General features: G+C 45.1%; 15 non-coding genes across 15 annotated transcripts; all 15 read left to right on the plus strand.

Moving 5' to 3' along the window:
- The first annotated feature begins 1,025 nt into the window (after window positions 1-1,025).
- On the plus strand, window positions 1,026-1,216 carry LOC141205227 (U2 spliceosomal RNA). The gene has a single exon (XR_012275998.1). It is a non-coding gene; the product is annotated as a U2 spliceosomal RNA (small nuclear RNA).
- A 1,119-nt stretch (window positions 1,217-2,335) lies between these two features.
- Window positions 2,336-2,526, plus strand: LOC141205228 (U2 spliceosomal RNA). Its single transcript, XR_012275999.1, has one exon. It is a non-coding gene; the product is annotated as a U2 spliceosomal RNA (small nuclear RNA).
- Window positions 2,527-3,647: 1,121 nt separating this feature from the next.
- LOC141205337 (U2 spliceosomal RNA) lies at window positions 3,648-3,838 on the plus strand. Its single transcript, XR_012276104.1, has one exon. It is a non-coding gene; the product is annotated as a U2 spliceosomal RNA (small nuclear RNA).
- A 1,113-nt stretch (window positions 3,839-4,951) lies between these two features.
- On the plus strand, window positions 4,952-5,142 carry LOC141205346 (U2 spliceosomal RNA). The gene has a single exon (XR_012276113.1). It is a non-coding gene; the product is annotated as a U2 spliceosomal RNA (small nuclear RNA).
- A 1,119-nt stretch (window positions 5,143-6,261) lies between these two features.
- On the plus strand, window positions 6,262-6,452 carry LOC141205229 (U2 spliceosomal RNA). Its single transcript, XR_012276000.1, has one exon. It is a non-coding gene; the product is annotated as a U2 spliceosomal RNA (small nuclear RNA).
- Window positions 6,453-7,573: 1,121 nt separating this feature from the next.
- LOC141205366 (U2 spliceosomal RNA) lies at window positions 7,574-7,764 on the plus strand. The gene has a single exon (XR_012276133.1). It is a non-coding gene; the product is annotated as a U2 spliceosomal RNA (small nuclear RNA).
- A 1,119-nt stretch (window positions 7,765-8,883) lies between these two features.
- On the plus strand, window positions 8,884-9,074 carry LOC141205402 (U2 spliceosomal RNA). Its single transcript, XR_012276169.1, has one exon. It is a non-coding gene; the product is annotated as a U2 spliceosomal RNA (small nuclear RNA).
- Window positions 9,075-10,194: 1,120 nt separating this feature from the next.
- Window positions 10,195-10,385, plus strand: LOC141205423 (U2 spliceosomal RNA). The gene has a single exon (XR_012276189.1). It is a non-coding gene; the product is annotated as a U2 spliceosomal RNA (small nuclear RNA).
- Window positions 10,386-11,506: 1,121 nt separating this feature from the next.
- Window positions 11,507-11,697, plus strand: LOC141205370 (U2 spliceosomal RNA). Its single transcript, XR_012276137.1, has one exon. It is a non-coding gene; the product is annotated as a U2 spliceosomal RNA (small nuclear RNA).
- Window positions 11,698-12,818: 1,121 nt separating this feature from the next.
- Window positions 12,819-13,009, plus strand: LOC141205230 (U2 spliceosomal RNA). Its single transcript, XR_012276001.1, has one exon. It is a non-coding gene; the product is annotated as a U2 spliceosomal RNA (small nuclear RNA).
- Window positions 13,010-14,135: 1,126 nt separating this feature from the next.
- LOC141205231 (U2 spliceosomal RNA) lies at window positions 14,136-14,326 on the plus strand. The gene has a single exon (XR_012276002.1). It is a non-coding gene; the product is annotated as a U2 spliceosomal RNA (small nuclear RNA).
- A 1,122-nt stretch (window positions 14,327-15,448) lies between these two features.
- LOC141205232 (U2 spliceosomal RNA) lies at window positions 15,449-15,639 on the plus strand. The gene has a single exon (XR_012276003.1). It is a non-coding gene; the product is annotated as a U2 spliceosomal RNA (small nuclear RNA).
- Window positions 15,640-16,760: 1,121 nt separating this feature from the next.
- Window positions 16,761-16,951, plus strand: LOC141205233 (U2 spliceosomal RNA). The gene has a single exon (XR_012276004.1). It is a non-coding gene; the product is annotated as a U2 spliceosomal RNA (small nuclear RNA).
- A 1,125-nt stretch (window positions 16,952-18,076) lies between these two features.
- On the plus strand, window positions 18,077-18,267 carry LOC141205347 (U2 spliceosomal RNA). The gene has a single exon (XR_012276114.1). It is a non-coding gene; the product is annotated as a U2 spliceosomal RNA (small nuclear RNA).
- A 1,120-nt stretch (window positions 18,268-19,387) lies between these two features.
- LOC141205330 (U2 spliceosomal RNA) lies at window positions 19,388-19,578 on the plus strand. Its single transcript, XR_012276098.1, has one exon. It is a non-coding gene; the product is annotated as a U2 spliceosomal RNA (small nuclear RNA).
- The last annotated feature ends 219 nt before the right edge of the window (window positions 19,579-19,797 follow it).

Below are 19,797 nucleotides of genomic sequence, written 5' to 3' on the forward strand. Positions count from 1 at the left end.
TTTTCTTCTCCTCATTGGATTTTTCATGTTAAAAGTTGCAGAAGCCAGATGACAAGCTCATTTTGGTTCAACTTCAGCAACTGTGCATTGCATTGCCATGTAATGTAATGCAATGCAATGCTATCTATCTAGCTCTCCCTCTATACTTCCTTTTGGATAAACAGACATATTAGGCAAGCATTTTGGAGCTTTCACCTAAATAACTACAGGTGGTGAGATAAGCTGCACAATATAATTGACCTTTCAGTATATTGTTGCACACACACCATCTATTTAGCAAATGCCCTTGTTATCAACAGCAGCCTTTTAAACTCACCTGAGCTAACAGGTATGTGAGCTGGTTACTCTGCTGCGCTTAAAATTTCTTTTTTGGTTTGCTACAATGCCTTTTCTGAAACGTTGTCTCCCTCTGCTGGAACACTGACTTCTTTCATTTAATGCCTGCAGACTATAAAAGAGAAACCAACCCAAAAAGTTTGGTTGATTAGTCTGTGGCATTCTTTTAAACTGTTGCTTATGGCGGTCTCTGTGAGCTTCTCAGTGACATTCAGCCATCCAGGTAACCCGCCTGCAGTAGACGGAATGTGGCAATGGAACGCTGGCTGCGCGTGTCATAATAGGCTCTGAGCCTTTATATACCTGCGCACAGCAGCAGCCACCTTCAGTCTGCTGCTGGACAGCCAGCAGCAGCAGCAGCAGGAGAGGTAATTAATCAGCAACCCTCCTGCTAAGGGTAGACAGCTGCTCGTTCCACCCCCCCCCCCCGCCTTAATTGGTTCTCCTCCCTTCCAACGGTGTTGAGGCGGGTGGGAACAGCCGGGGGTTGAGGGTACTGTGCTAAAAGAGGTGGAGTTATGCAGATCTAAAACGTGTGGATTGCAGCAGCAGCAAGCCGAAAAGTGCAGGCATGTGAGGGATCTAGAGGTTGACAGCATGTCTTCTTAACGGGAGTCCAGGTGGCCATCTCCACAAATGGACTTTTCAGAATCCTTGGGTGGCACCGTAGTCGGAAACCAATTCTGGTTATCGCTTCTCGGCCTTTTGGCTAAGATCAAGTGTAGTATCTGTTCTTATCAGTTTAATATCTGATACGTCCCCTATCTGGGGACCATATATTAAATGGATTTTTAGAACAGGGAGATGGAAAAAGAGCTTGCTCTGTCCACTCCACGCATTGACCTGGTATTGCAGTATCTCCAGGACCGGTGCACCCCTTCTTTAATGCAGTTTCTAAAATCAGAAAGAATTGAATTCAATGCTTTTTGTTCATTTTGCTTGTTTGTCGGATTTTGGGATGGACTCTTTGGCTTTGCTTTTCTTCTCCTCATTGGATTTTTCATGTTAAAAGTTGCAGAAGCCAGATGACAAGCTCATTTTGGTTCAACTTCAGCAACTGTGCATTGCATTGCCATGTAATGTAATGTAATGCAATGCTATCTATCTAGCTCTCCCTCTATACTTCCTTTTGGATAAACAGACATATTAGGCAAGCATTTTGGAGCTTTCACCTAAATAACTACAGGTGGTGAGATAAGCTGCACAATATAATTGACCTTTCAGTATATTGTTGCACACACACCATCTATTTAGCAAATGCCCTTGTTATCAACAGCAGCCTTTTAAACTCACCTGAGCTAACAGGTATGTGAGCTGGTTACTCTGCTGCGCTTAAAATTTCTTGTTTGGTTTGCTACAATGCCTTTTCTGAAACGTTGTCTCCCTCTGCTGGAACACTGACTTCTTTCATTTAATGCCTGCAGACTATAAAAGAGAAACCAACCCAAAAAGTTTGGTTGATTAGTCTGTGGCATTCTTTTAAACTGTTGCTTATGGCGGTCTCTGTGAGCTTCTCAGTGACATTCAGCCATCCAGGTATCCCGCCTGCAGTAGACGGAATGTGGCAATGGAACGCTGGCTGCGCGTGTCATAATAGGCTCTGAGCCTTTATATACCTGCGCACAGCAGCAGCCACCTTCAGTCTGCTGCTGGACAGCCAGCAGCAGCAGCAGCAGGAGAGGTAATTAATCAGCAACCCTCCTGCTAAGGGTAGACAGCTGCTCGTTCCACCCCCCCCCGCCTTAATTGGTTCTCCTCCCTTCCAACGGTGTTGAGGCGGGTGGGAAAAGCCGGGGGTTGAGGGTACTGTGCTAAAAGAGGTGGAGTTATGCAGATCTAAAACGCGTGGATTGCAGCAGCAGCAAGCCGAAAAGTGCAGGCATGTGAGGGATCTAGAGGTTGACAGCATGTCTTCTTAACGGGAGTCCAGGTGGCCATCTCCACAAATGGACTTTTCAGAATCCTTGGGTGGCACCGTAGTCGGAAAGCAATTCTGGTTATCGCTTCTCGGCCTTTTGGCTAAGATCAAGTGTAGTATCTGTTCTTATCAGTTTAATATCTGATACGTCCCCTATCTGGGGACCATATATTAAATGGATTTTTAGAACAGGGAGATGGAAAAAGAGCTTGCTCTGTCCACTCCACGCATTGACCTGGTATTGCAGTATCTCCAGGACCGGTGCACCCCTTCTTTAATGCAGTTTCTAAAATCAGAAAGAATTGAATTCAATGCTTTTTGTTCATTTTGCTTGTTTGTCGGATTTTGGGATGGACTCTTTGGCTTTGCTTTTCTTCTCCTCATTGGATTTTTCATGTTAAAAGTTGCAGAAGCCAGATGACAAGCTCATTTTGGTTCAACTTCAGCAACTGTGCATTGCATTGCCATGTAATGTAATGTAATGCAATGCTATCTATCTAGCTCTCCCTCTATACTTCCTTTTGGATAAACAGACATATTAGGCAAGCATTTTGGAGCTTTCACCTAAATAACTACAGGTGGTGAGATAAGCTGCACAATATAATTGACCTTTCAGTATATTGTTGCACACACACCATCTATTTAGCAAATGCCCTTGTTATCAACAGCAGCCTTTTAAACTCACCTGAGCTAACAGGTATGTGAGCTGGTTACTCTGCTGCGCTTAAAATTTCTTGTTTGGTTTGCTACAATGCCTTTTCTGAAACGTTGTCTCCCTCTGCTGGAACACTGACTTCTTTCATTTAATGCCTGCAGACTATGAAAGAGAAACCAACCCAAAAAGTTTGGTTGATTAGTCTGTGGCATTCTTTTAAACTGTTGCTTATGGCGGTCTCTGTGAGCTTCTCAGTGACATTCAGCCATCCAGGTATCCCGCCTGCAGTAGACAGAATGTGGCAATGGAACGCTGGCTGCGCGTGTCATAATAGGCTCTGAGCCTTTATATACCTGCGCACAGCAGCAGCCACCTTCAGTCTGCTGCTGGACAGCCAGCAGCAGCAGCAGCAGGAGAGGTAATTAATCAGCAACCCTCCTGCTAAGGGTAGACAGCTGCTCGTTCCACCCCCCCCCCCGCCTTAATTGGTTCTCCTCCCTTCCAACGGTGTTGAGGCGGGTGGGAACAGCCGGGGGTTGAGGGTACTGTGCTAAAAGAGGTGGAGTTATGCAGATCTAAAACGCGTGGATTGCAGCAGCAGCAAGCCGAAAAGTGCAGGCATGTGAGGGATCTAGAGGTTGACAGCATGTCTTCTTAACGGGAGTCCAGGTGGCCATCTCCACAAATGGACTTTTCAGAATCCTTGGGTGGCACCGTAGTCGGAAACCAATTCTGGTTATCGCTTCTCGGCCTTTTGGCTAAGATCAAGTGTAGTATCTGTTCTTATCAGTTTAATATCTGATACGTCCCCTATCTGGGGACCATATATTAAATGGATTTTTAGAACAGGGAGATGGAAAAAGAGCTTGCTCTGTCCACTCCACGCATTGACCTGGTATTGCAGTATCTCCAGGACCGATGCACCCCTTCTTTAATGCAGTTTCTAAAATCAGAAAGAATTGAATTCAATGCTTTTTGTTCATTTTGCTTGTTTGTCGGATTTTGGGATGGACTCTTTGGCTTTGCTTTTCTTCTCCTCATTGGATTTTTCATGTTAAAAGTTGCAGAAGCCAGATGACAAGCTCATTTTGGTTCAACTTCAGCAACTGTGCATTGCATTGCCATGTAATGTAATGTAATGCAATGCTATCTATCTAGCTCTCCCTCTATACTTCCTTTTGGATAAACAGACATATTAGGCAAGCATTTTGGAGCTTTCACCTAAATAACTACAGGTGGTGAGATAAGCTGCACAATATAATTGACCTTTCAGTATATTGTTGCACACACACCATCTATTTAGCAAATGCCCTTGTTATCAACAGCAGCCTTTTAAACTCACCTGAGCTAACAGGTATGTGAGCTGGTTACTCTGCTGCGCTTAAAATTTCTTTTTTGGTTTGCTACAATGCCTTTTCTGAAATGTTGTCTCCCTCTGCTGGAACACTGACTTCTTTCATTTAATGCCTGCAGACTATAAAAGAGAAACCAACCCAAAAAGTTTGGTTGATTAGTCTGTGGCATTCTTTTAAACTGTTGCTTATGGCGGTCTCTGTGAGCTTCTCAGTGACATTCAGCCATCCAGGTATCCCGCCTGCAGTAGACGGAATGTGGCAATGGAACGCTGGCTGCGCGTGTCATAATAGGCTCTGAGCCTTTATATACCTGCGCACAGCAGCAGCCACCTTCAGTCTGCTGCTGGACAGCCAGCAGCAGCAGGAGAGGTAATTAATCAGCAACCCTCCTGCTAAGGGTAGACAGCTGCTCGTTCCACCCCCCCCCGCCTTAATTGGTTCTCCTCCCTTCCAACGGTGTTGAGGCGGGTGGGAACAGCCGGGGGTTGAGGGTACTGTGCTAAAAGAGGTGGAGTTATGCAGATCTAAAACGCGTGGATTGCAGCAGCAGCAAGCCGAAAAGTGCAGGCATGTGAGGGATCTAGAGGTTGACAGCATGTCTTCTTAACGGGAGTCCAGGTGGCCATCTCCACAAATGGACTTTTCAGAATCCTTGGGTGGCACCGTAGTCGGAAACCAATTCTGGTTATCGCTTCTCAGCCTTTTGGCTAAGATCAAGTGTAGTATCTGTTCTTATCAGTTTAATATCTGATACGTCCCCTATCTGGGGACCATATATTAAATGGATTTTTAGAACAGGGAGATGGAAAAAGAGCTTGCTCTGTCCACTCCACGCATTGACCTGGTATTGCAGTATCTCCAGGACCGGTGCACCCCTTCTTTAATGCAGTTTCTAAAATCAGAAAGAATTGAATTCAATGCTTTTTGTTCATTTTGCTTGTTTGTCGGATTTTGGGATGGACTCTTTGGCTTTGCTTTTCTTCTCCTCATTGGATTTTTCATGTTAAAAGTTGCAGAAGCCAGATGACAAGCTCATTTTGGTTCAACTTCAGCAACTGTGCATTGCATTGCCATGTAATGTAATGTAATGCAATGCTATCTATCTAGCTCTCCCTCTATACTTCCTTTTGGATAAACAGACATATTAGGCAAGCATTTTGGAGCTTTCACCTAAATAACTACAGGTGGTGAGATAAGCTGCACAATATAATTGACCTTTCAGTATATTGTTGCACACACACCATCTATTTAGCAAATGCCCTTGTTATCAACAGCAGCCTTTTAAACTCACCTGAGCTAACAGGTATGTGAGCTGGTTACTCTGCTGCGCTTAAAATTTCTTGTTTGGTTTGCTACAATGCCTTTTCTGAAACGTTGTCTCCCTCTGCTGGAACACTGACTTCTTTCATTTAATGCCTGCAGACTATGAAAGAGAAACCAACCCAAAAAGTTTGGTTGATTAGTCTGTGGCATTCTTTTAAACTGTTGCTTATGGCGGTCTCTGTGAGCTTCTCAGTGACATTCAGCCATCCAGGTATCCCGCCTGCAGTAGACAGAATGTGGCAATGGAACGCTGGCTGCGCGTGTCATAATAGGCTCTGAGCCTTTATATACCTGCGCACAGCAGCAGCCACCTTCAGTCTGCTGCTGGACAGCCAGCAGCAGCAGCAGCAGGAGAGGTAATTAATCAGCAACCCTCCTGCTAAGGGTAGACAGCTGCTCGTTCCACCCCCCCCCGCCTTAATTGGTTCTCCTCCCTTCCAACGGTGTTGAGGCGGGTGGGAACAGCCGGGGGTTGAGGGTACTGTGCTAAAAGAGGTGGAGTTATGCAGATCTAAAACGCGTGGATTGCAGCAGCAGCAAGCCGAAAAGTGCAGGCATGTGAGGGATCTAGAGGTTGACAGCATGTCTTCTTAACGGGAGTCCAGGTGGCCATCTCCACAAATGGACTTTTCAGAATCCTTGGGTGGCACCGTAGTCGGAAACCAATTCTGGTTATCGCTTCTCGGCCTTTTGGCTAAGATCAAGTGTAGTATCTGTTCTTATCAGTTTAATATCTGATACGTCCCCTATCTGGGGACCATATATTAAATGGATTTTTAGAACAGGGAGATGGAAAAAGAGCTTGCTCTGTCCACTCCACGCATTGACCTGGTATTGCAGTATCTCCAGGACCGGTGCACCCCTTCTTTAATGCAGTTTCTAAAATCAGAAAGAATTGAATTCAATGCTTTTTGTTCATTTTGCTTGTTTGTCGGATTTTGGGATGGACTCTTTGGCTTTGCTTTTCTTCTCCTCATTGGATTTTTCATGTTAAAAGTTGCAGAAGCCAGATGACAAGCTCATTTTGGTTCAACTTCAGCAACTGTGCATTGCATTGCCATGTAATGTAATGTAATGCAATGCTATCTATCTAGCTCTCCCTCTATACTTCCTTTTGGATAAACAGACATATTAGGCAAGCATTTTGGAGCTTTCACCTAAATAACTACAGGTGGTGAGATAAGCTGCACAATATAATTGACCTTTCAGTATATTGTTGCACACACACCATCTATTTAGCAAATGCCCTTGTTATCAACAGCAGCCTTTTAAACTCACCTGAGCTAACAGGTATGTGAGCTGGTTACTCTGCTGCGCTTAAAATTTCTTGTTTGGTTTGCTACAATGCCTTTTCTGAAACGTTGTCTCCCTCTGCTGGAACACTGACTTCTTTCATTTAATGCCTGCAGACTATGAAAGAGAAACCAACCCAAAAAGTTTGGTTGATTAGTCTGTGGCATTCTTTTAAACTGTTGCTTATGGCGGTCTCTGTGAGCTTCTCAGTGACATTCAGCCATCCAGGTATCCCGCCTGCAGTAGACAGAATGTGGCAATGGAACGCTGGCTGCGCGTGTCATAATAGGCTCTGAGCCTTTATATACCTGCGCACAGCAGCAGCCACATTCAGTCTGCTGCTGGACAGCCAGCAGCAGCAGCAGCAGGAGAGGTAATTAATCAGCAACCCTCCTGCTAAGGGTAGACAGCTGCTCGTTCCAACCCCCCCCCCGCCTTAATTGGTTCTCCTCCCTTCCAACGGTGTTGAGGCGGGTGGGAACAGCCGGGGGTTGAGGGTACTGTGCTAAAAGAGGTGGAGTTATGCAGATCTAAAACGCGTGGATTGCAGCAGCAGCAAGCCGAAAAGTGCAGGCATGTGAGGGATCTAGAGGTTGACAGCATCTCTTCTTAACGGGAGTCCAGGTGGCCATCTCCACAAATGGACTTTTCAGAATCCTTGGGTGGCACCGTAGTCGGAAACCAATTCTGGTTATCGCTTCTCGGCCTTTTGGCTAAGATCAAGTGTAGTATCTGTTCTTATCAGTTTAATATCTGATACGTCCCCTATCTGGGGACCATATATTAAATGTATTTTAAGAACAGGGAGATGGAAAAAGAGCTTGCTCTGTCCACTCCACGCATTGACCTGGTATTGCAGTATCTCCAGGACCGGTGCACCCCTTCTTTAATGCAGTTTCTAAAATCAGAAAGAATTGAATTCAATGCTTTTTGTTCATTTTGCTTGTTTGTCGGATTTTGGGATGGACTCTTTGGCTTTGCTTTTCTTCTCCTCATTGGATTTTTCATGTTAAAAGTTGCAGAAGCCAGATGACAAGCTCATTTTGGTTCAACTTCAGCAACTGTGCATTGCATTGCCATGTAATGTAATGTAATGCAATGCTATCTATCTAGCTCTCCCTCTATACTTCCTTTTGGATAAACAGACATATTAGGCAAGCATTTTGGAGCTTTCACCTAAATAACTACAGGTGGTGAGATAAGCTGCACAATATAATTGACCTTTCAGTATATTGTTGCACACACACCATCTATTTAGCAAATGCCCTTGTTATCAACAGCAGCCTTTTAAACTCACCTGAGCTAACAGGTATGTGAGCTGGTTACTCTGCTGCGCTTAAAATTTCTTTTTTGGTTTGCTACAATGCCTTTTCTGAAATGTTGTCTCCCTCTGCTGGAACACTGACTTCTTTCATTTAATGCCTGCAGACTATAAAAGAGAAACCAACCCAAAAAGTTTGGTTGATTAGTCTGTGGCATTCTTTTAAACTGTTGCTTATGGCGGTCTCTGTGAGCTTCTCAGTGACATTCAGCCATCCAGGTATCCCGCCTGCAGTAGACGGAATGTGGCAATGGAACGCTGGCTGCGCGTGTCATAATAGGCTCTGAGCCTTTATATACCTGCGCACAGCAGCAGCCACCTTCAGTCTGCTGCTGGACAGCCAGCAGCAGCAGCAGCAGGAGAGGTAATTAATCAGCAACCCTCCTGCTAAGGGTAGACAGCTGCTCGTTCCACCCCCCCCCGCCTTAATTGGTTCTCCTCCCTTCCAACGGTGTTGAGGCGGGTGGGAACAGCCGGGGGTTGAGGGTACTGTGCTAAAAGAGGTGGAGTTATGCAGATCTAAAACGCGTGGATTGCAGCAGCAGCAAGCCGAAAAGTGCAGGCATGTGAGGGATCTAGAGGTTGACAGCATGTCTTCTTAACGGGAGTCCAGGTGGCCATCTCCACAAATGGACTTTTCAGAATCCTTGGGTGGCACCGTAGTCGGAAACCAATTCTGGTTATCGCTTCTCGGCCTTTTGGCTAAGATAAAGTGTAGTATCTGTTCTTATCAGTTTAATATCTGATACGTCCCCTATCTGGGGACCATATATTAAATGGATTTTTAGAACAGGGAGATGGAAAAAGAGCTTGCTCTGTCCACTCCACGCATTGACCTGGTATTGCAGTATCTCCAGGACCGGTGCACCCCTTCTTTAATGCAGTTTCTAAAATCAGAAAGAATTGAATTCAATGCTTTTTGTTCATTTTGCTTGTTTGTCGGATTTTGGGATGGACTCTTTGGCTTTGCTTTTCTTCTCCTCATTGGATTTTTCATGTTAAAAGTTGCAGAAGCCAGATGACAAGCTCATTTTGGTTCAACTTCAGCAACTGTGCATTGCATTGCCATGTAATGTAATGTAATGCAATGCTATCTATCTAGCTCTCCCTCTATACTTCCTTTTGGATAAACAGACATATTAGGCAAGCATTTTGGAGCTTTCACCTAAATAACTACAGGTGGTGAGATAAGCTGCACAATATAATTGACCTTTCAGTATATTGTTGCACACACACCATCTATTTAGCAAATGCCCTTGTTATCAACAGCAGCCTTTTAAACTCACCTGAGCTAACAGGTATGTGAGCTGGTTACTCTGCTGCGCTTAAAATTTCTTTTTTGGTTTGCTACAATGCCTTTTCTGAAACGTTGTCTCCCTCTGCTGGAACACTGACTTCTTTCATTTAATGCCTGCAGACTATAAAAGAGAAACCAACCCAAAAAGTTTGGTTGATTAGTCTGTGGCATTCTTTTAAACTGTTGCTTATGGCGGTCTCTGTGAGCTTCTCAGTGACATTCAGCCATCCAGGTATCCCGCCTGCAGTAGACGGAATGTGGCAATGGAACGCTGGCTGCGCGTGTCATAATAGGCTCTGAGCCTTTATATACCTGCGCACAGCAGCAGCCACCTTCAGTCTGCTGCTGGACAGCCAGCAGCAGCAGCAGCAGGAGAGGTAATTAATCAGCAACCCTCCTGCTAAGGGTAGACAGCTGCTCGTTCCACCCCCCCCCCGCCTTAATTGGTTCTCCTCCCTTCCAACGGTGTTGAGGCGGGTGCGAACAGCCGGGGGTTGAGGGTACTGTGCTAAAAGTGGTGGAGTTATGCAGATCTAAAACGCGTGGATTGCAGCAGCAGCAAGCCGAAAAGTGCAGGCATGTGAGGGATCTAGAGGTTGACAGCATGTCTTCTTAACGGGAGTCCAGGTGGCCATCTCCACAAATGGACTTTTCAGAATCCTTGGGTGGCACCGTAGTCGGAAACCAATTCTGGTTATCGCTTCTCGGCCTTTTGGCTAATATCAAGTGTAGTATCTGTTCTTATCAGTTTAATATCTGATACGTCCCCTATCTGGGGACCATATATTAAATGGATTTTAAGAACAGGGAGATGGAAAAAGAGCTTGCTCTGTCCACTCCACGCATTGACCTGGTATGGCAGTATCTCCAGGACCGGTGCACCCCTTCTTTAATGCAGTTTCTAAAATCAGAAAGAATTGAATTCAATGCTTTTTGTTCATTTTGCTTGTTTGTCGGATTTTGGGATGGACTCTTTGGCTTTGCTTTTCTTCTCCTCATTGGATTTTTCATGTTAAAAGTTGCAGAAGCCAGATGACAAGCTCATTTTGGTTCAACTTCAGCAACTGTGCATTGCATTGCCATGTAATGTAATGTAATGCAATGCTATCTATCTAGCTCTCCCTCTATACTTCCTTTTGGATAAACAGACATATTAGGCAAGCATTTTGGAGCTTTCACCTAAATAACTACAGGTGGTGAGATAAGCTGCACAATATAATTGACCTTTCAGTATATTGTTGCACACACACCATCTATTTAGCAAATGCCCTTGTTATCAACAGCAGCCTTTTAAACTCACCTGAGCTAACAGGTATGTGAGCTGGTTACTCTGCTGCGCTTAAAATTTCTTTTTTGGTTTGCTACAATGCCTTTTCTGAAACGTTGTCTCCCTCTGCTGGAACACTGACTTCTTTCATTTAATGCCTGCAGACTATAAAAGAGAAACCAACCCAAAAAGTTTGGTTGATTAGTCTGTGGCATTCTTTTAAACTGTTGCTTATGGCGGTCTCTGTGAGCTTCTCAGTGACATTCAGCCATCCAGGTATCCCGCCTGCAGTAGACGGAATGTGGCAATGGAACGCTGGCTGCGCGTGTCATAATAGGCTCTGAGCCTTTATATACCTGCGCACAGCAGCAGCCACCTTCAGTCTGCTGCTGGACAGCCAGCAGCAGCAGCAGCAGGAGAGGTAATTAATCAGCAACCCTCCTGCTAAGGGTAGACAGCTGCTCGTTCCACCCCCTCCCCCGCCTTAATTGGTTCTCCTCCCTTCCAACGGTGTTGAGGCGGGTGGGAACAGCCGGGGGTTGAGGGTACTGTGCTAAAAGAGGTGGAGTTATGCAGATCTAAAACGCGTGGATTGCAGCAGCAGCAAGCCGAAAAGTGCAGGCATGTGAGGGATCTAGAGGTTGACAGCATGTCTTCTTAACGGGAGTCCAGGTGGCCATCTCCACAAATGGACTTTTCAGAATCCTTGGGTGGCACCGTAGTCGGAAACCAATTCTGGTTATCGCTTCTCGGCCTTTTGGCTAAGATCAAGTGTAGTACCTGTTCTTATCAGTTTAATATCTGATACGTCCCCTATCTGGGGACCATATATTAAATGGATTTTTAGAACAGGGAGATGGAAAAAGAGCTTGCTCTGTCCACTCCACGCATTGACCTGGTATTGCAGTATCTCCAGGACCGGTGCACCCCTTCTTTAATGCAGTTTCTAAAATCAGAAAGAATTGAATTCAATGCTTTTTGTTCATTTTGCTTGTTTGTCGGATTTTGGGATGGACTCTTTGGCTTTGCTTTTCTTCTCCTCATTGGATTTTTCATGTTAAAAGTTGCAGAAGCCAGATGACAAGCTCATTTTGGTTCAACTTCAGCAACTGTGCATTGCATTGCCATGTAATGTAATGTAATGCAATGCTATCTATCTAGCTCTCCCTCTATACTTCCTTTTGGATAAACAGACATATTAGGCAAGCATTTTGGAGCTTTCACCTAAATAACTACAGGTGGTGAGATAAGCTGCACAATATAATTGACCTTTCAGTATATTGTTGCACACACACCATCTATTTAGCAAATGCCCTTGTTATCAACAGCAGCCTTTTAAACTCACCTGAGCTAACAGGTATGTGAGCTGGTTACTCTGCTGCGCTTAAAATTTCTTTTTTGGTTTGCTACAATGCCTTTTCTGAAACGTTGTCTCCCTCTGCTGGAACACTGACTTCTTTCATTTAATGCCTGCAGACTATAAAAGAGAAACCAACCCAAAAAGTTTGGTTGATTAGTCTGTGGCATTCTTTTAAACTGTTGCTTATGGCGGTCTCTGTGAGCTTCTCAGTGACATTCAGCCATCCAGGTATCCCGCCTGCAGTAGACGGAATGTGGCAATGGAACGCTGGCTGCGCGTGTCATAATAGGCTCTGAGCCTTTATATACCTGCGCACAGCAGCAGCCACCTTCAGTCTGCTGCTGGACAGCCAGCAGCAGCAGCAGCAGGAGAGGTAATTAATCAGCAACCCTCCTGCTAAGGGTAGACAGCTGCTCGTTCCACCCCCCCCCCCGCCTTAATTGGTTCTCCTCCTTTCCAACGGTGTTGAGGCGGGTGGGAACAGCCGGGGGTTGAGGGTACTGTGCTAAAAGAGGTGGAGTTATGCAGATCTAAAACGCGTGGATTGCAGCAGCAGCAAGCCGAAAAGTGCAGATATGTGAGGGATCTAGAGGTTGACAGCATGTCTTCTTAACGGGAGTCCAGGTGGCCATCTCCACAAATGGACTTTTCAGAATCCTTGGGTGGCACCGTAGTCGGAAACCAATTCTGGTTATCGCTTCTCGGCCTTTTGGCTAAGATCAAGTGTAGTATCTGTTCTTATCAGTTTAATATCTGATACGTCCCCTATCTGGGGACCATATATTAAATGGATTTTTAGAACAGGGAGATGGAAAAAGAGCTTGCTCTGTCCACTCCACGCATTGACCTGGTATTGCAGTATCTCCAGGACCGGTGCACCCCTTCTTTAATGCAGTTTCTAAAATCAGAAAGAATTGAATTCAATGCTTTTTGTTCATTCTGCTTGTTTGTCGGATTTTGGGATGGACTCTTTGGCTTTGCTTTTCTTCTCCTCATTGGATTTTTCATGTTAAAAGTTGCAGAAGCCAGATGACAAGCTCATTTTGGTTCAACTTCAGCAACTGTGCATTGCATTGCCATGTAATGTAATGTAATGCAATGCTATCTATCTAGCTCTCCCTCTATACTTCCTTTGGATAAACAGACATATTAGGCAAGCATTTTGGAGCTTTCACCTAAATAACTACAGGTGGTGAGATAAGCTGCACAATATAATTGACCTTTCAGTATATTGTTGCACACACACCATCTATTTAGCAAATGCCCTTGTTATCAACAGCAGCCTTTTAAACTCACCTGAGCTAACAGGTATGTGAGCTGGTTACTCTGCTGCGCTTAAAATTTCTTTTTTGGTTTGCTACAATGCCTTTTCTGAAACGTTGTCTCCCTCTGCTGGAACACTGACTTCTTTCATTTAATGCCTGCAGACTATAAAAGAGAAACCAACCCAAAAAGTTTGGTTGATTAGTCTGTGGCATTCTTTTAAACTGTTGCTTATGGCGGTCTCTGTGAGCTTCTCAGTGACATTCAGCCATCCAGGTATCCCGCCTGCAGTAGACGGAATGTGGCAATGGAACGCTGGCTGCGCGTGTCATAATAGGCTCTGAGCCTTTATATACCTGCGCACAGCAGCAGCCACCTTCAGTCTGCTGCTGGACAGCCAGCAGCAGCAGCAGCAGGAGAGGTAATTAATCAGCAACCCTCCTGCTAAGGGTAGACAGCTGCTCGTTCCACCCCCCCCCCCCCCCCCGCCTTAATTGGTTCTCCTCCTTTCCAACGGTGTTGTGGCGGGTGGGAACAGCCGGGGGTTGAGGGTACTGTGCTAAAAGAGGTGGAGTTATGCAGATCTAAAACGCGTGGATTGCAGCAGCAGCAAGCCGAAAAGTGCAGGTATGTGAGGGATCTAGAGGTTGACAGCATGTCTTCTTAACGGGAGTCCAGGTGGCCATCTCCACAAATGGACTTTTCAGAATCCTTGGGTGGCACCGTAGTCGGAAACCAATTCTGGTTATCGCTTCTCGGCCTTTTGGCTAAGATCAAGTGTAGTATCTGTTCTTATCAGTTTAATATCTGATACGTCCCCTATCTGGGGACCATATATTAAATGGATTTTTAGAACAGGGAGATGGAAAAAGAGCTTGCTCTGTCCACTCCACGCATTGACCTGGTATTGCAGTATCTCCAGGACCGGTGCACCCCTTCTTTAATGCAGTTTCTAAAATCAGAAAGAATTGAATTCAATGCTTTTTGTTCATTCTGCTTGTTTGTCGGATTTTGGGATGGACTCTTTGGCTTTGCTTTTCTTCTCCTCATTGGATTTTTCATGTTAAAAGTTGCAGAAGCCAGATGACAAGCTCATTTTGGTTCAACTTCAGCAACTGTGCATTGCATTGCCATGTAATGTAATGTAATGCAATGCTATCTATCTAGCTCTCCCTCTATACTTCCTTTTGGATAAACAGACATATTAGGCAAGCATTTTGGAGCTTTCACCTAAATAACTACAGGTGGTGAGATAAGCTGCACAATATAATTGACCTTTCAGTATATTGTTGCACACACACCATCTATTTAGCAAATGCCCTTGTTATCAACAGCAGCCTTTTAAACTCACCTGAGCTAACAGGTATGTGAGCTGGTTACTCTGCTGCGCTTAAAATTTCTTTTTTGGTTTGCTACAATGCCTTTTCTGAAACGTTGTCTCCCTCTGCTGGAACACTGACTTCTTTCATTTAATGCCTGCAGACTATAAAAGAGAAACCAACCCAAAAAGTTTGGTTGATTAGTCTGTGGCATTCTTTTAAACTGTTGCTTATGGCGGTCTCTGTGAGCTTCTCAGTGACATTCAGCCATCCAGGTATCCCGCCTGCAGTAGACGGAATGTGGCAATGGAACGCTGGCTGCGCGTGTCATAATAGGCTCTGAGCCTTTATATACCTGCGCACAGCAGCAGCCACCTTCAGTCTGCTGCTGGACAGCCAGCAGCAGCAGCAGCAGGAGAGGTAATTAATCAGCAACCCTCCTGCTAAGGGTAGACAGCTGCTCGTTCCACCCCCCCCCCCCGCCTTAATTGGTTCTCCTCCTTTCCAACGGTGTTGAGGCAGGTGGGAACAGCCGGGGGTTGAGGGTACTGTGCTAAAAGAGGTGGAGTTATGCAGATCTAAAACGCGTGGATTGCAGCAGCAGCAAGCCGAAAAGTGCAGGTATGTGAGGGATCTAGAGGTTGACAGCATGTCTTCTTAACGGGAGTCCAGGTGGCCATCTCCACAAATGGACTTTTCAGAATCCTTGGGTGGCACCGTAGTCGGAAACCAATTCTGGTTATCGCTTCTCGGCCTTTTGGCTAAGATCAAGTGTAGTATCTGTTCTTATCAGTTTAATATCTGATACGTCCCCTATCTGGGGACCATATATTAAATGGATTTTTAGAACAGGGAGATGGAAAAAGAGCTTGCTCTGTCCACTCCACGCATTGACCTGGTATTGCAGTATCTCCAGGACCGGTGCACCCCTTCTTTAATGCAGTTTCTAAAATCAGAAAGAATTGAATTCAATGCTTTTTGTTCATTTTGCTTGTTTGTCGGATTTTGGGATGGACTCTTTGGCTTTGCTTTTCTTCTCCTCATTGGATTTTTCATGTTAAAAGTTGCAGAAGCCAGATGACAAGCTCATTTTGGTTCAACTTCAGCAACTGTGCATTGCATTGCCATGTAATGTAATGTAATGCAATGCTATCTATCTAGCTCTCCCTCTATACTTCCTTTTGGATAAACAGACATATTAGGCAAGCATTTTGGAGCTTTCACCTAAATAACTACAGGTGGTGAGATAAGCTGCACAATATAATTGACCTTTCAGTATATTGTTGCACACACACCATCTATTTAGCAAATGCCCTTGTTATCAACAGCAGCCTTTTAAACTCACCTGAGCTAACAGGTATGTGAGCTGGTTACTCTGCTGCGCTTAAAATTTCTTTTTTGGTTTGCTACAATGCCTTTTCTGAAACGTTGTCTCCCTCTGCTGGAACACTGACTTCTTTCATTTAATGCCTGCAGACTATAAAAGAGAAACCAACCCAAAAAGTTTGGTTGATTAGTCTGTGGCATTCTTTTAAACTGTTGCTTATGGCGGTCTCTGTGAGCTTCTCAGTGACATTCAGCCATCCAGGTATCCCGCCTGCAGTAGACGGAATGTGGCAATGGAACGCTGGCTGCGCGTGTCATAATAGGCTCTGAGCCTTTATATACCTGCGCACAGCAGCAGCCACCTTCAGTCTGCTGCTGGACAGCCAGCAGCAGCAGCAGCAGGAGAGGTAATTAATCAGCAACCCTCCTGCTAAGGGTAGACAGCTGCTCGTTCCACCCCCCCCCCCGCCTTAATTGGTTCTCCTCCCTTCCAACGGTGTTGAGGCGGGTGGGAACAGCCGGGGGTTGAGGGTACTGTGCTAAAAGAGGTGGAGTTATGCAGATCTAAAACGCGTGGATTGCAGCAGCAGCAAGCCGAAAAGTGCAGGTATGTGAGGGATCTAGAGGTTGACAGCATGTCTTCTTAACGGGAGTCCAGGTGGCCATCTCCACAAATGGACTTTTCAGAATCCTTGGGTGGCACCGTAGTCGGAAACCAATTCTGGTTATCGCTTCTCGGCCTTTTGGCTAAGATCAAGTGTAGTATCTGTTCTTATCAGTTTAATATCTGATACGTCCCCTATCTGGGGACCATATATTAAATGGATTTTTAGAACAGGGAGATGGAAAAAGAGCTTGCTCTGTCCACTCCACGCATTGACCTGGTATTGCAGTATCTCCAGGACCGGTGCACCCCTTCTTTAATGCAGTTTCTAAAATCAGAAAGAATTGAATTCAATGCTTTTTGTTCATTTTGCTTGTTTGTCGGATTTTGGGATGGACTCTTTGGCTTTGCTTTTCTTCTCCTCATTGGATTTTTCATGTTAAAAGTTGCAGAAGCCAGATGACAAGCTCATTTTGGTTCAACTTCAGCAACTGTGCATTGCATTGCCATGTAATGTAATGTAATGCAATGCTATCTATCTAGCTCTCCCTCTATACTTCCTTTTGGATAAACAGACATATTAGGCAAGCATTTTGGAGCTTTCACCTAAATAACTACAGGTGGTGAGATAAGCTGCACAATATAATTGACCTTTCAGTATATTGTTGCACACACACCATCTATTTAGCAAATGCCCTTGTTATCAACAGCAGCCTTTTAAACTCACCTGAGCTAACAGGTATGTGAGCTGGTTACTCTGCTGCGCTTAAAATTTCTTTTTTGGTTTGCTACAATGCCTTTTCTGAAACGTTGTCTCCCTCTGCTGGAACACTGACTTCTTTCATTTAATGCCTGCAGACTATAAAAGAGAAACCAACCCAAAAAGTTTGGTTGATTAGTCTGTGGCATTCTTTTAAACTGTTGCTTATGGCGGTCTCTGTGAGCTTCTCAGTGACATTCAGCCATCCAGGTATCCCGCCTGCAGTAGACGGAATGTGGCAATGGAACGCTGGCTGCGCGTGTCATAATAGGCTCTGAGCCTTTATATACCTGCGCACAGCAGCAGCCACCTTCAGTCTGCTGCTGGACAGCCAGCAGCAGCAGCAGCAGGAGAGGTAATTAATCAGCAACCCTCCTGCTAAGGGTAGACAGCTGCTCGTTCCACCCCCCCCCCCCCCCGCCTTAATTGGTTCTCCTCCCTTCCAACGGTGTTGAGGCGGGTGGGAACAGCCGGGGGTTGAGGGTACTGTGCTAAAAGAGGTGGAGTTATGCAGATCTAAAACGCGTGGATTGCAGCAGCAGCAAGCCGAAAAGTGCAGGCATGTGAGGGATCTAGAGGTTGACAGCATGTCTTCTTAACGGGAGTCCAGGTGGCCATCTCCACAAATGGACTTTTCAGAATCCTTGGGTGGCACCGTAGTCGGAAACCAATTCTGGTTATCGCTTCTCGGCCTTTTGGCTAAGATCAAGTGTAGTATCTGTTCTTATCAGTTTAATATCTGATACGTCCCCTATCTGGGGACCATATATTAAATGGATTTTTAGAACAGGGAGATGGAAAAAGAGCTTGCTCTGTCCGCTCCACGCATTGACCTGGTATTGCAGTATCTCCAGGACCGGTGCACCCCTTCTTTAATGCAGTTTCTAAAATCAGAAAGAATTGAATTCAATGCTTTTTGTTCATTTTGCTTGTTTGTCGGATTTTGGGATGGACTCTTTGGCTTTGCTTTTCTTCTCCTCATTGGATTTTTCATGTTAAAAGTTGCAGAAGCCAGATGACAAGCTCATTTTGGTTCAACTTCAGCAACTGTGCATTGCATTGCCATGTAATGTAATGTAATGCATTGCTATCTATCTAGCTCTCCCTCTATACTTCCTTTTGGATAAACAGACATATTAGGCAAGCATTTTGGAGCTTTCACCTAAATAACTACAGGTGGTGAGATAAGCTGCACAATATAATTGACCTTTCAGTATATTGTTGCACACACACCATCTATTTAGCAAATGCCCTTGTTATCAACAGCAGCCTTTTAAACTCACCTGAGCTAACAGGTATGTGAGCTGGTTACTCTGCTGCGCTTAAAATTTCTTTTTTGGTTTGCTACAATGCCTTTTCTGAAACGTTGTCTCCCTCTGCTGGAACACTGACTTCTTTCATTTAATGCCTGCAGACTATAAAAGAGAAACCAACCCAAAAAGTTTGGTTGATTAGTCTGTGGCATTCTTTTAAACTGTTGCTTATGGCGGTCTCTGTGAGCTTCTCAGTGACATTCAGCCATCCAGGTATCCCGCCTGCAGTAGACGGAATGTGGCAATGGAACGCTGGCTGCGCGTGTCATAATAGGCTCTGAGCCTTTATATACCTGCGCACAGCAGCAGCCACCTTCAGTCTGCTGCTGGACAGCCAGCAGCAGCAGCAGCAGGAGAGGTAATTAATCAGCAACCCTCCTGCTAAGGGTAGACAGCTGCTCGTTCCACCCCCCCCCCGCCTTAATTGGTTCTCCTCCCTTCCAACGGTGTTGAGGTGGGTGGGAACAGCCGGGGGTTGAGGGTACTGTGCTAAAAGAGGTGGAGTTATGCAGATCTAAAACGCGTGGATTGCAGCAGCAGCAAGCCGAAAAGTGCAGGCATGTGAGGGATCTAGAGGTTGACAGCATGTCTTCTTAACGGGAGTCCAGGTGGCCATCTCCACAAATGGACTTTTCAGAATCCTTGGGTGGCACCGTAGTCGGAAACCAATTCTGGTTATCTCTTCTCGGCCTTTTGGCTAAGATCAAGTGTAGTATCTGTTCTTATCAGTTTAATATCTGATACGTCCCCTATCTGGGGACCATATATTAAATGGATTTTTAGAACAGGGAGATGGAAAAAGAGCTTGCTCTGTCCACTCCACGCATTGACCTGGTATTGCAGTATCTCCAGGACCGGTGCACCCCTTCTTTAATGCAGTTTCTAAAATCAGAAAGAATTGAATTCAATGCTTTTTGTTCATTTTGCTTGTTTGTCGGATTTTGGGATGGACTCTTTGGCTTTGCTTTTCTTCTCCTCATTGGATTTTTCATGTTAAAAGTTGCAGAAGCCAGATGACAAGCTCATTTTGGTTCAACTTCAGCAACTGTGCATTGCATTGCCATGTAATGTAATGTAATGCAATGCT

The sequence above is a fragment of the Phyllobates terribilis genome, unplaced genomic scaffold (assembly GCF_046119375.1).
Source record: "Phyllobates terribilis strain yellow unplaced genomic scaffold, ASM4611937v1 Scaffold_138__1_contigs__length_4804227, whole genome shotgun sequence".
In the NCBI taxonomy this organism is placed as follows: Eukaryota; Metazoa; Chordata; class Amphibia; order Anura; family Dendrobatidae; genus Phyllobates; species Phyllobates terribilis.